This window comes from Choloepus didactylus, chromosome 7 (assembly GCF_015220235.1).
Source record: "Choloepus didactylus isolate mChoDid1 chromosome 7, mChoDid1.pri, whole genome shotgun sequence".
Taxonomy (NCBI): Eukaryota; Metazoa; Chordata; class Mammalia; order Pilosa; family Megalonychidae; genus Choloepus; species Choloepus didactylus.
In genome coordinates this window covers 72,130,829-72,145,147 of record NC_051313.1, presented here as the reverse complement: position 1 = coordinate 72,145,147, position 14,319 = coordinate 72,130,829, and positions in this window count along the sequence as shown.

Sequence of the window (14,319 nt, the reverse complement as noted above, 5' to 3'; positions counted from 1 at the left end):
CATACATGGCTGACTGTAGTTTCATATAGCATGATAAATGTAAGATCAAAATATCTGGGTCAGCTTTGATAACTATGCCATATCTGTGAACTTGGGGCTCAAGTTTTGTGAACTCTGTCCCAAGCCAGCCGTTGAGGCCCAGTCAGATAACTATGAGATCAGCAAGCTCTAGATGGAGGGCTGGGTTTGCACGATCAGAGAGCATTGATGAAAAGGATTTTGTTTTCTTGTGGTTCTTTGATGCAGGGTGTAGAAGATCAGCAGCCTCCTAACTATCACACCCAAAGTTGGAAGCTTCCTCTAAGATAAGGACTTATGGAGATAGTCAAGTGATCCCAGGGCTGGCATGTAGCAATGGCAGATTCAGCATCTAGCAAAGTGAATCCTGAGAGGAAAAAAAATCACAAGGAAGAAGTTACCTAGGGAAAAAATAAGGAGAAGAGGATGCAAAATAAGAAGACAGGGAGAGGAGAGTGCAGGCTTTGGGGTCAGTAGACCCAGTGGTAAAAGTGCGAGAACTTTCCTGGAAAAGTGGGTGTGGAGAAACCTCCTATTCTTAAAAAGGAACCAGAGAAGTTGCATTTTCAGAGCAGATGATTTTTAACTAGAGCAGTGGTTTCATACTTTAGCATACATCACAATCATGGAGAGCTTGTTAAAAATGCAAATAGCTGACCCCACTCTGCAGCTCCAGGGTTTCTAATTCACAGTAGGTTTAGGGTTGTGGAGCTGAGAACTTGCATTACCACCAAGGTCTAAGGTGAGAATTCTCTCCTGTTCTGGGGTCCACACTTTGATAACTACTGAACTAGAGAATAGAGAGTATGTTCATGTGAAGTGGCTTGGAGGATTCTATGGAGATTGAAAGGGGATGCCTTACTCCACTCATTGAAAAAGGGGGAATTAATATCTACCTTGATAGACTGGAGTGAGGATTAAGGATAATAAATGTCACGTGGCAACACAGTGCCTGTTTCGTATTAGGTATTCAATAAATGGTGGGAAGGGTAGCACAAATAAAGAACATATCCAAGTAGGCCCAATCATAATGTCAACACTTTAATCATTTCGAGAAGTTCTGAGATTTCACAAAATGCCACGTGATAGTCTTCTCTGACTTTGTTCCACGGCTGCAAAGCTTATATTTTTAAATTTCTTCAGTACTTGTTCAAACCTGTTTTGCATAGACTAGTGTTTCTTACGATGCACAAATTCCATAGCCCCATAATTAAAGTATGTGAATTTGAAAGCAGAATTTAAAGAGAAGAAAATGAATGCCTATTTTTCTCATGATGCCAGTACAGAAAATGTGTTTTCCAGGTGGGGTCAAGGCTAGTTTGAAAATATTAGGTTTTTAATTGCAGTTGTGTGGTTTTTTTTTTTTTTTTTTGGCTTATTTCTTTGTTTTATTATGAATTGATCTTTTATTAAATCTAGCACTTATGATCCTAATCTTGTGATTATTGCCCAAAATATAAGCATGGAAGGATGATTGTTTTCATTCCAAACACATGTTTTACTTTTTTTTTTTAAATGAACTATTTATTAAAAAATGCTTTTTCCTGTCCTCATACCCCTCCAAGTCCTAAACTTCGCTATTAGATTATGAGCATGTTATCACAACTTGGTTCAAAGAGATTTTTTTTCATTGTTCAGATGACAACTGAAATGATTTAGAAGTTTTTATGATTAAAGAACATGCACTCTTGAGACACAGGGCTTACCAAGTTAGTTTGTTTTCCTTTAAAAAGTGCTTTCAAGGCCAGACTTTTTGACTAAGTAACATTTTCTGAAATCATAGATTATAGCTGTATAAATTTCCAGATGTTTTCTGATTGTGTTATAACTGGGAAGAAGAGAAAACATGAACACCTGAAAGACATTGGGCTTTGAATGGAAGATTAGCACAAAACTAACATTTCAAGTCCTGACATAACTCTGATTCATTTTTCATGTGTTGAGTTTTTAATCTCTGATTTAATGGGATGTTTTAAGGTACAAGTGCAGCATGAAGAATAAGTTATCTACCTATGTGCATCAGCTGTCCATTCACTCACTTAAACATGTATTGAACATATTCTATGTCCAGTCACTGTTCTAGGACAGGATTTCTATATTTTGTATATATGAAGATGCTAACCAAACTTTTTTTTTTTTTTAACATATTTTCTCATTCCATGATCATTTATGAACAACTTACCTTATGCCAAGCACTTTTCTAGATTCTGGATTAGAAAAGTAAATAAGTCATGATCTTTGTTTTCAAGGAGTCCATAGGGTAATGTTTAGGGTAGACAGTGAGCTCAGTTGAGAGGATATAGCAATGTGTGAGCAGATAAGGTGTTGCCCTCACAAAGCCCTCATGTTCTAGGAAAAAAAAATCAGAGTGTAAAACAACTTACAATGTTTGGTATATGTGGGAAAATGTAGTGATATGTTCTAGAGTAACCGGGGAGGGATTTCTGCATAGAGGAATGGGAGGGCTTCTTGAGGTATCATTTGAGCAGAGACCTGAAGAATGACAAGAAGATTGTCATGTGGGAGCTAAGAGAAGTTATAGGGATCAGCATGGGGCAAAGCTCTGAGGCAGGAATGGATTCCAAGTGTTTGAAGAGCAGAATGAGCCCAAGAAAAGCAACTTCATTATATGTAGCAAGTGATACAGTGCAAGAAGGGCATAGATTATTTATATATAATTAAAATATCTTTTTTTCACATCTTACTCTCAAATTTTATCCTACCAAGCCAGATGCTAATTAAACATTAACATTGATTGAATTAGAATTTGCCTCATTTTCTCTTCCCCTTCTACTCTGTTGGGGTGATTATGCTCATTGGCAAGACTACAGTAGGCTCTAATTTTCAAACTGTATAACTAATCTTTGATTTTCAAAAGTTTTTTCCCATGGTAAGAGGTGTTTTTCAGTTTTTTGCAAATATAAAAAGGTACACTTAAATCTATTTCTATAATGTGAAAGTTTCTCAATGGAGAATTTTGAGAGCAATTGTAAGCAAAAATGGTATTATAGCATAAATTGTTTTGAGACTATAATGAGGCAAAAGTGTTTTATACCACAAAAGTTACAATTATATTCATTTCAGCATGACCAGAATGTCAAGCACTTTCAAGGTAATGAATGCATTCCAGAAGATTGTCTGTATTTTTTCTATACTTTATATAGCAGGAAGATGGTTAGAACAATTTGCTGTGGCATCAAAGGCACTGTATGGGTGTTGCCCTCGCAATGCTGAGGTAGAATTTAGCTTTGGCAAAAGAAGTGGGTATTTTAATGAGTACTAGCTTACATTTTTCTTGGCATTAGGTTTATATAGGGCCATATTTCTCCCTCTTTGGAAAAAGAAACAAAAATGCAAAGAATGACTGTAATGGTTGACCAAAATGAATGTCCATTGCTGCTAGGTACTTCTTGGTGACTTGTTGCTACCATGTGGGTGTTCTTTAAGTGAAAGAAACAACTTTAAAAATGTGAATAATTTTTTTTCTCAGGGCTTTACCATGTGTAACGAGGCAAAATTCGGGAGAATCTTATATTGACAGAAGTTAATGAAAGTAGTCAGCAATTTAACTTACTGGTATTCTGAAATGTTATACTTCAGCACAAGAAGAGCTACCAATATTTAAGGGGTAAATACTTGAATTCCCAAAAATGGTATCTAAGGCAGCTGGTCCACACCATAATTTACCTGGGATTGCTTTTGTATGATATATAGGTAGATTAAGGAAACAAACCCCGTGTTTGACCCAAGTAAAGATTTGATAATAAATTTGAGAAAGCAGCTGGTTTAAAGGGACTTTATGATTTCTTTACTCATCTGAAAATGGAAGGCTATATTGTTATTTTGTCAGAGAAACAAGTGTCTTCCAAGATATACCATGTGGGGCTGAAGAACACAATTCTTTCTGAGATTATGGATTTAATTGTACAAAAATCTCTTAACATTTTAGGTATTTTTTTCTGCCTTATTCTGAGGTATCCTACTTCTATGCTATTTATATGTGCAGCCCTAATTGCATGTTGACATTTGGTATCACTTTTAGTGTTAGTTTAGGCTATTAAAACATGGTTTTAATTATTCTTAATAGTTTATTAGAGAGACTTTTGTGAGCCCAAGTAGCAAGCAGAAGTCTTAAGTCAGAACTAAGAATACTTGGCATGCAAAGTTTATATCATGTGTTTAAGGCTCTAAATTAGGTGGCAATAGGGTGAAGAAAACTTTTATAAGCATTAAAATAATGGTATTTTTAGTTTATGTTGAGCTCATATAATTTGAGGATATGAGTATAACTGGAAGATTTGAAGCCTACACATTCACATTTTATCAGGAGGACAATGGGGTGCATTATTATGATGCATTGCTTCTCTTAGATAGTACAAACAAACAAAAAAGAAAGCAAATTCTTTTTTTGGGGCACTTTTTCTGTGCCTAGAACATGAAAGGTGCTCTTGGAGAAGGAATTAGCATTAAAATTCAGTTCATTCTCTCAAGGGGCTTCTATGGCACTGGGTCATATAATTTTCTTATATTAACTAATGGTCATACAAGGCCAATTATGGTAAATGACATCAGGGGACACAAAGTGCCATGAGGCTTCAAAGGTGGAAAGGATCAGATCTGATTGAGGGGAGCTGGATAGGATGTTGTTTTAAATGGGTTTTAAAGGACTCAAAAGACTCTGACTATCAGAAAGAACAAATTTCAGATGAATAAGCAAAGATGGAAAAGACTGGAGCATATTAGAAAAGAGTGGGCAGTTCTGTTTGGCTGAGAAAGGCTTCTGTAGAGAGTAGCTGATGAGGCTGAGATGGAGGGTGGGGTTTCAGAGGAAGGCCTTGACCAGGAGACAGGTGGATCCTAAATTCTCTAACTAATAAAGGACATTAATCATTTTTTAGTAAGGTAGTGACACTGACATGATCAGAGATTATTTGGGAAGATAAATTTTCCAGGAGTGTTTAGGAAATGTATGATTAAGAGAAACATTGGAGGCAAAAAGACCACTTAGGAGGTCTCGGAAATAATCTTGGTGAGAAGTAGCAAGAATTAGGTGATGGCAGGAAGAGTGGAAAAGTGGGTTCTGATCTAAGAAGTCTAGGAAATTTGACGATAGGAAATTGGGAATCACAAAGGCTATTACCTCTTTTCCTTTTATGGCAAGAATTTCTCTTCTACTTTAATAAACATACCTCCATAACATTTCATGTCCTTATGGAAATAAACTGGTGAAATGAACTGGATCCTCCTGGTTCTGTGTAAAAACTTAAAAAGGAAAACAGAAAAGTTATCACTTACCAATTTAACCTGTTTCTTGGTGGGTACTCAGCAAAAACAACAACAACAATAAAAATACCACATTAGAATACATTTTTATTCTATTATGCTTATTGGTTTAAAAGTAAGTTATTAAGGTAAGTTTGACAATTTGTTTTCTGAATAACAACCCAATGAGTAGGATGTTTCCTTCACCAAGAACATTTTGACTCTTGCGCTATTAGTGAGTTCATGTGTAAATGGAGGTGATAGCATTTTTCAATCTGTATTGAACATGTGGAGGATTATTAAGAAGAGTAAATATAATACGCCTCTGTCTTTTTATCATAGAAGCTTTTCCAACAAAGTGAAAAAATCACTGACAAGGAAGTTCAGTTTTCTTTAACCTTTATGAACCAATAAGATGTAAATGCCATCCATGCTAAATCCAAGGTACACATTGTATTTCCCTGTAATTTCTTTCCTGAACTCCATTTATATTTTTGGCTCACATATATTAATATTTGCTTTCTAAAATGCCAAACCTGGATTATTAGCAAATAATATCATTTCTCAAATGACACGTTGACATTTATTCTAAAGTACTTCCCCCTGATCAATCAATTTCATAATAAAACCTTGGCAAAGATATCAGAAACAGTTGTGAAGCTTTTGAAAAGTGCGTTGCAATAAAAAGAACTACTTTTTTCTAACAATTCTCAGGTCTCATGTAGGAAAAAAACAAGTGTAAGTAAAAATGGTAGTTATTAACTTACTGAAAGTTAGTTCAGTAAACATTTGAATAAATATGTATAACACAAATTGTAATGGTAGATCTTTAAAAAGATATTGGCTGTGAAGCACATTTTCCATCGTTTCAGTTTTTCTTTCATTTTATCTTTGAAAATCTATTCAGAGCAGGTGCTTATTAGCAAGGTCACATGTCTTCTCACTTCTATTTTGCATGTTTTTACCCTCTTGTCCCTGCCTAACTTAAGGGCAGAATTTACCTTTAGAGCTCGGACTAGTTTCATGGCATGCTCAGTACCTGGAAAACAGGGCTTCTCATTCTACATGAGTTTCAATTGCCTCTCTACATATACAGCATTTGACTGCTACTGCCTTTCTCAGCTAATTTCCCTGAACTTGTTACCCTTATTTAGTCAGTGACAGACAAAAGGGCATTCATGTTTTTCTGGACTCATTTTTCTTCCCAGCCCGGCTCTGTCCACTTACTCAAATGTCCTGGATGTGACTGTGGAATTTTGTGGACTGATGGTGTTGTTTCCACATATTGTTTTTCTAAATCAATAAAAATAGTAATGAATTTCCTATTTTCAGACTTATTATTGATTTAAAAATATATCTTAAAGTAGAATCTTTATATGTGCAATAATTTTATTGATAAACCTGCATAATATATATTTACTCATTTTAAAAAGGTCACTTTATTGGTGCTGCAGTTATAGTTTGGATCTACACCTTCTTTCAGAATTCATGCCACATTCTTTATCTCAGGATTGATAATTATTTAGAAGCTTATGTAAGTATACTATTAGCTTAATTGCAACAGGATGATATGTGAAGTATTGATTTGTGACAGACTAATACTTTGAGACATTATACAACATATAAGCTTCTTCTGTAACAATCCTTCCCACATTTCAGAATGGAGACATGAAGATTCCATTTGGTGGGAGAGTCATTAGGAACCCAGTGTGCCATACTCTGGACTTCTGAGTTTAAAAGGCTAGATAATGAGTGATAGATGGAGAAAATATGAAAGAAATAATAAAATGAGACCATATTATAGGTTAGCCTGATGCCTCATCGAGTGTGGTCAACCATCCAGTTTACTTAAGACTGAGGAGTTTCCTAGGATTGGGATTTCAGTGCTAAAATTGGAGAGAGAACTGGCAAATTGGGACTGCTGGTATTTTAATTTCATGGCTGCTAAAACAAGTACTGTAGAATAGGTTGGCATAATAACAGGAATGTATTAGTTCATGGTTACAGAGGCTAGAAGACTTGCTTCCTCCTGGGGTCGGTATTTTCTGTGGCTTTTCCATCACACGGCAATGCAACTTCTTTTTCTTCATGGTTCTGTTGACTCCCAGATTCTGGCTGCCTCCTGTCCAAATTCCTTTATATATAAGGATTTCAGCTTTATTGGATTAAGGCCTATGCTCATTTGGTTTGGGAACACCTTAACTAATAACATCTTCCAACATCCTAAATACAAATGGGATCACACCCACAGGATCAGAGGTTGGGACCTGAACATGCCTTTGTGGGGGATGTAATTAAATCCCCAACAGTTGATTATCCCACCTATCCCCACACCACTTTGCCTTATGAAAAGGCTGAGGGGTTGAGGGAGGGGCAAAGAGATTCAGGTGAAGACAAGGAGGGTTTCTGCTACCCAGAGTAATTCAGGGGTAGAGAAGAATGATTGGATTTTCCCTTAAATTGTTGTTAAAGATAACTGGAGAGAGTGGGCATACATGTACCACATCCTATGGCAGCCCAGCAGTTAAGTCACATAGTAGAAGTCTTGGAAAAAGCAAGAGAATTAACAATAGTGCAGAAACAGCACAGAGGCCTGATGGCATCCATAGAGCAGCCACAGTGCCACTTAGACCCAGCACCAGGCTTAGTTACCGAGAGAATAGATTACAAGAGTTTCAGTAGCCAAACCTGCAGTATGCCTGAGCAGTGGAGGCCACAAAACCTATGCTCTCCTCACCATGAGCACACGCTCAATTCCTTCAGCGCTGCTTCCCCACCCTTCCCTCTCTTTAATAATGAGCAGTGGGGACTAGGAATGGGAGAAGAGAAAGTTTACGTGATGCCTGGGACCAGCAAGGAAGTTGAGATAAAAACTCTGAGCTGCTTCTCAAACCACTGGATGAAACTGAATTTGCATGAAAGTACTTAGATTTGATTAATTTAGTTAATATTTTTTTTTGCCACCAAGAGAAATGGGATTGTGGGAGCTAAGTTAATTTCAGATTTAAAGTTTTTTTTGTTTACTCCATCTTTATACCCAGAGTTTTGCTGATTTTCAGTCATAACTGTGAAACATCTTTGAAACATTGAATTTTTTTCATCAGGTGATTTGTGTATTGCTGGATGAATTAGCTATTACTGGAAATTAAACAGTTTACCTTGAAATTCAGCCAGAAGCCTACCAATCTCTTCTAGCTTTGAAAGGTGTTTGGCCAATTGGTGGTTCCCAAATCTGGCTGCATATTAGAATCACATGGGGTACTTTTTAAACACTACAAATGCACGGCCTCCCTCCACTCCTCTCAACATATTTTTACTTAATGGTCTGAGACAGAACCTAAAGCATATCATTTTATACTTTAATATATATTCTTTATTAGCTAAGGAAGTTCCCTTTTATGCCTAGGTTTTTCTATGTGTGTTTCGTTTTATTTTGTTTGCTAAAATTTTTAAAAAATCAAAACCAGCGGGTTTCAAAAATGGTTTATGAAATGACATGTGAAAAAAGAATATTTATTTTGGAGATTTGTTGAATCATTTAACTTAACCCCCTCTGTATAATGCTATATTTATTCCAAGTGGTTGTAAAAATAGCTCCGAGAATGTTGTGGTTAGTCTTTCAGGCATTCTTAGGACTGTCACCTTATATACCTTATATGCCAGCATGTGGGGGAAATTTTGGATCCATGTTCCATAATAATAGCAGGCAATGCCTAAAGGGCTGTTGCATTTTACATATGACATGGTTTAGGAAGAATCTCCTACTTCAGGGGCAATTCTGAACATCTGAGCATACAAAAAGACTTTCAAAACCTTCCTAGAAAAGTAGTACTAGGTTAATGCAATATTAATTTTAATGACAGCGGAAAAAATCTATAGGGGACACTTTCCCATGATATACTAATGCAATAAGGTTCTAGTCTTCTGGCTCAGTTTTAAATGCTCTTAGCGAATGAAATTTCACTGCCCAAAAACATATCTTCAGAATGATTGCCTCTTAGTAATTCACAGATAATAATTTGAGATTGTGTGTGTATGCATATAACCTAAAACTTTTTTATTTCATTTTTTTCCATTGCAAGAGTAATACTTACCTATCAAAAATACTGAACATTGTGGGGATTTATAAAGAAAAATTCAATAAGCTCTCCCTTCGGTTCCAATTCTACCTTTTGATTATAACCACAAAGTAATTGTTCAGAACAGTGCCTCTTAAACTTTAATGGACATAGAAATTACTTGGGGAATCCTGTAAAAATGAATTTTATTTAGCAGGTCTGGAGTAATATCTGAGATTCTTCCTTTCTAAAAAACTCCCAAGGTGTTACTGATTTGAGGACCTCATATTAAGTAGCAAGGATTTAGAGTGTATTTTCCATAATTTTTCCATGCATATACAAACAAGTACAAAGAATTTTGAACATATCATATTTTTCCCCTTAAAAATGGTATGGTATACATATTGTTCTATAATTGCCTTTTTTTCAGTTAGTAAAAGAAAATGGTTATTTTATAGTATAACAAATACAGATTTGTCTCACTCAATTGGGTATAGTGGGTATAGAATAAACATTGAAAACAAACAAAAAAAATACACACACAAAAACTAAAATTAGTTCTATCATTCTCTGTCTCTCCATCTCTCCCCCTCACTCTTCTGGAACAGGGAAAGACATGAGGGGGAAAACCAGTGAAATCCAAATAAAGTTTGGAGTTTAGTCAGTAGCAATGCACCAGTGTTAGTTTCTAAGTTGTGACAGATGTACTGTGGTAATTATTGTAAGATGATAATATTGGGGGAAATAGGTAAGGAGTATTTGGGAACTTTATTATATCTGCAACTATTCCGTAAATTGAAAATCAAAAGTTATTTAAGAAAATGTATCTGTAACCAGGGCTACAAAGGAGAAGCACTAGTGCTTTGTGTGCCTATAATAGGGAGATTTCACCTAGGCCAAAAGTCAGGGAAGGTTTCCAGACGGAATGACTGTTGACCTAAGATCTTGAAAATGAGGAAGAGTTCTAGGAAAATGGAAGGTCTCAAGTCAAACAGTGGACTCACAGATTACTAGAGCATTTTGTTTCCAAGGAGGATTTTTTTCTTTTCTTTTCCTTTTTAAATAAAAACCATAAATATTGTTAGTGATGCTAATAGTCTGCCCTGGTAGGGCAGATGGAAACCCATGTGGGGTGAGGAGACTGTGCACTGCTTTTTTTTAAACTTTTAGTTAAAAAATTTTTTTTTTTGAGACAGGAACCAATAATCTTGGTAGTGATATAGTTCTTTCTCACTCTCACTCTTTGGCTGTGTATTTGAAAGTTGTGGGTATACAGAAAAATCATGCATAAAATAGAGGGTTTCCCTATACCACCCTATTATTAAAACCTTGCATTGGTGTGGTACATTTGTTATAATTGATGAAAGCACATTTTTATAATTGTACTATTAACTATAGTCCATGGTTTATCACAGGGTTCACGATTTGTGTTGCACAGTCCCATGGATTTAAAAAAATTTTTTATTCTGGTAATATGTATACAACCTAAAATCTCCCCCTTTTTAACCAAGTTTTGGTAATGGACAGTGGTGATGGGAGCACAACATTGTGAACATAATTAACAGCCATGAATTATGTATTTGAATATAGTTAAAAGGGAAATTTTATCAGTCTCTTTAAATGATGTAAAACCAAATAATTAATGACTATGGATAGAGTTTACCAGATATTTGAACAATAAGAGCACTACTGTTTGGTAATTTAGAAAATCTTGAGAAGCTTTAGTTCCAGTGTATGGGGTGATTATAGTTATCAAGCTTATCCACAAACAGTGATGAGAGGTTATAAAGAACTTTGCAGATTTAACCAGGCCAAAGTAGAAAATTGGTTAATTTAAAGTAAAAAATATTATACAATAAACAGATTTAATTTTATTTTACACGTATCATTTCAAATTGGTTCAGACGATGATTCACAGACATTTAGGTTAATATTTAGTAAGAAGCACTTAAAATGTGTAAGTTAAGTGCAATAAGTATTTTATTTAAATATTGGGCTTTATATATGAATCATTGTTTTTTCACTTCCAAGTATTTAAAGCTTGTATACCTATTCTAAATGTTTTTTACTCTGTAGCCAACATGATGGAATGAAAGGGTATAAATATTGGATCTGAACACATCTGATTTCACATCTTAGTTTTTAATCACTTGTAAGCTTAAATTCATTGTTCCCAATTTCTGCATAAGTAAAATTAAGATAATAGGAACTACCTTTTAGAATTATTTAGAACACTACAGAATAATACATGTGAGACGCAAAATATGATTATTGCCATATAATAGGTAATCAGTGAAAAGAATTATTGTCTATGGCACAGGAACTTTTGAATTACTCTTTTAAACTCATTTTGAACTTGTGATGCAGTGCCTTTATGATTTGGAGGAGTTTTTAGTCAAAGATACTTATAAAACAAATCTGGTATTTAAGAGGACAATTAGAGTAGGGAATATCTTCTTCCTTAAATAAAAACTGTACTTACAAATAAAATTTTATTTTTTTAGTTTATGAAGCTGATTCAGTAAATGATGTGAATGGGTTCCCTAATTTTATTTAAAGAACATGACTTCTATAATTGTTGGGAAAATTATCTGACATCATTAGAAGTAAGTATAAATTGGATCTATAAGGGCTCATATGAATATTAAAAATCTGTTCAGATTTTGTGTTAACTCATTTTTAATATGATATATTTTAGAGTAAATTATTGTTATGTGATGTTTCATATCTAAATATTTCAGTATAATCATTATAAATTTAAGACCATATTCTTAGATAAAATAATATTGTTGCACTTTACAAAATTAGTGATAATGCCAACTAATACCCGGTCCGTATTCAGATTTCCCTGGTTGATCCCTCAAATGTTCTTCACAGCTCTTTTTCCAAATCAGGATCCCATCCAGGATTACATGTCACATTGGTTGATATATCCGTTAAATCTCTTTCACTCCCTAATAGTATCTTTTTCTTTTTTCTTTTGAGATATATTCACATACCAAACAATCATCCCCAGTGTATAATCAGTTGTTCACAGCACCATTATATAGTTGTGAATCACCACATTCAATTTTTGAACATTTTCATTATCATACACAAAAAAGGAATAAGAATAAAAATTAAAGTAAAAAAGAACACCCAAAACATCCCATACCTCCCATACCTCACTACTGTTCATTTACTTTTTCTCCTCATGTTTCTACTCATCTGTCCATACACTATATAAAGGGAGTGGGAGCCACAAAGTTTTCATAATCACACAGTCACACAGTGTAAGCTATATAGTTATATAATCATCTTCAAGAATTAAGGCTATTGGGTTGCAATTAAACAGTTTCAGGTATTTCCTTCTAGCTATTCCAATACACTAAAAAAACTAAAAAAGGATATATATATAATCCATAAGAGTAACCTCCGTAATGACCTCTTGACTCTATTTGAGATCTCTCAGCCATTGAAACTTTATTTTGTTTCATTTTGCTTCCCCCTTTTGGTCCAAGAAGGTTTTCTCAATCCCTCAATGCCAGGACCAAGCTCATCACCATGAGTCATGTCCCACATTGCCAGGGAGTTCCACACCCCGCGAAGTCACATTCCACAGACTGGGGAGGGCAGTGAGTTTACCTGCAGAGTTGGGTTAGAGAGAGAGAGGCCACATCTGAGAAACAAAAGAGGTTCTCTGGGGTGACTCTTAGGCACCATTTTAAGTAGGCTTAGCCTCTACTTATAGTAACAAACTTCACAAGGGCAAGCCCCAATGTCAAGGGCTCGACCTTCTAACTTGGTAGCCCCCAATGCTTGTGAGAATATCATTAATTCCCCATGTGGGGAAATTTAGTATTTCCACATTTTCCCACAGTCCCTCAAGGGGAGTGCCAGTACATCTTTATTTTCTGTCAGAATTGCTCTGGAATGTATTGGGGCTTCACACTAACTTGAACAAACCAACCAGACCTCACTACCCAATCAAAACTCCATATAATTTTGTTGTTTGAATAAACTGACCATACAAGTCAAATTATATAATGTGTTACAAAGCATATAGATCTTGCACCTCATAAACCTCTCTTCCTTTGGTCCCACACAGAAGCTGAAGCTTCAAAAATGCTGTCAATATCATCTACCCTTCAGTCTGATTTACCTTAGTCCTAATCAAGCCCATTTCGTTCATATCTCTAATTGAAGTCTGGTCTCTTTTTTCAAACCCTTAAACATTTGCTATGTGGGGTAATGACATTCCTAGCTACGAGACTCTGGCTCTGAGTCTCAGATGTCACACAGATACCCAAAGTTCCAGGGACCGACCAGGTTATACACAAACATCTCAGCATCTCAGAGTTTAGAAATAACCATTACAGCTCAGGGATAGATGTAACTGCTGTAAGAGCTTACAGTCTAGGAAACTTTACAATAAGCCTTTCTCTGATAACCTGTGCTCTCAGACTCAATTCTCAGAGTTTGCACATTATAGTTAGTCCATATTAGTGAGGCATTATAATATTTTTCTTTTCATTTCTGATTTATTTCACTCAACATACTGTCCTCAATGTCCATTCACCTCACAACTTCACTCCTTCTTGTAGCAGTTCAATATTCCATTCACAGATCGCCATTCCATTCATCAGTCAATGTACCCTTAGGTCACCTCCATCCACTGCAAATCATGAATACTGACACCATAAACCCCTCTGTGCAAATGTCCCTTCATGTCCCTCTTTTCAGTTCTTCCAAGTATTTACCCAATAACCAAGTTTCAGGACCATATGGCAACCCTATGCTTAGCTTCCTGTGGCAACACCACACAGCCCTCCAGATGAGCTGCATCATTCTATTTCTGCACCAATGGTGATTAGATACATCCCTTTCTCCACGTTTTCTCCAGCACTGTATCCCTCTATTTGTTTTTCAGACAGCTTTATTCACACACCGTATTTTCTATCCTAAGTAAACAGTCAATGGTTCCCAGTACAATCACATAGTT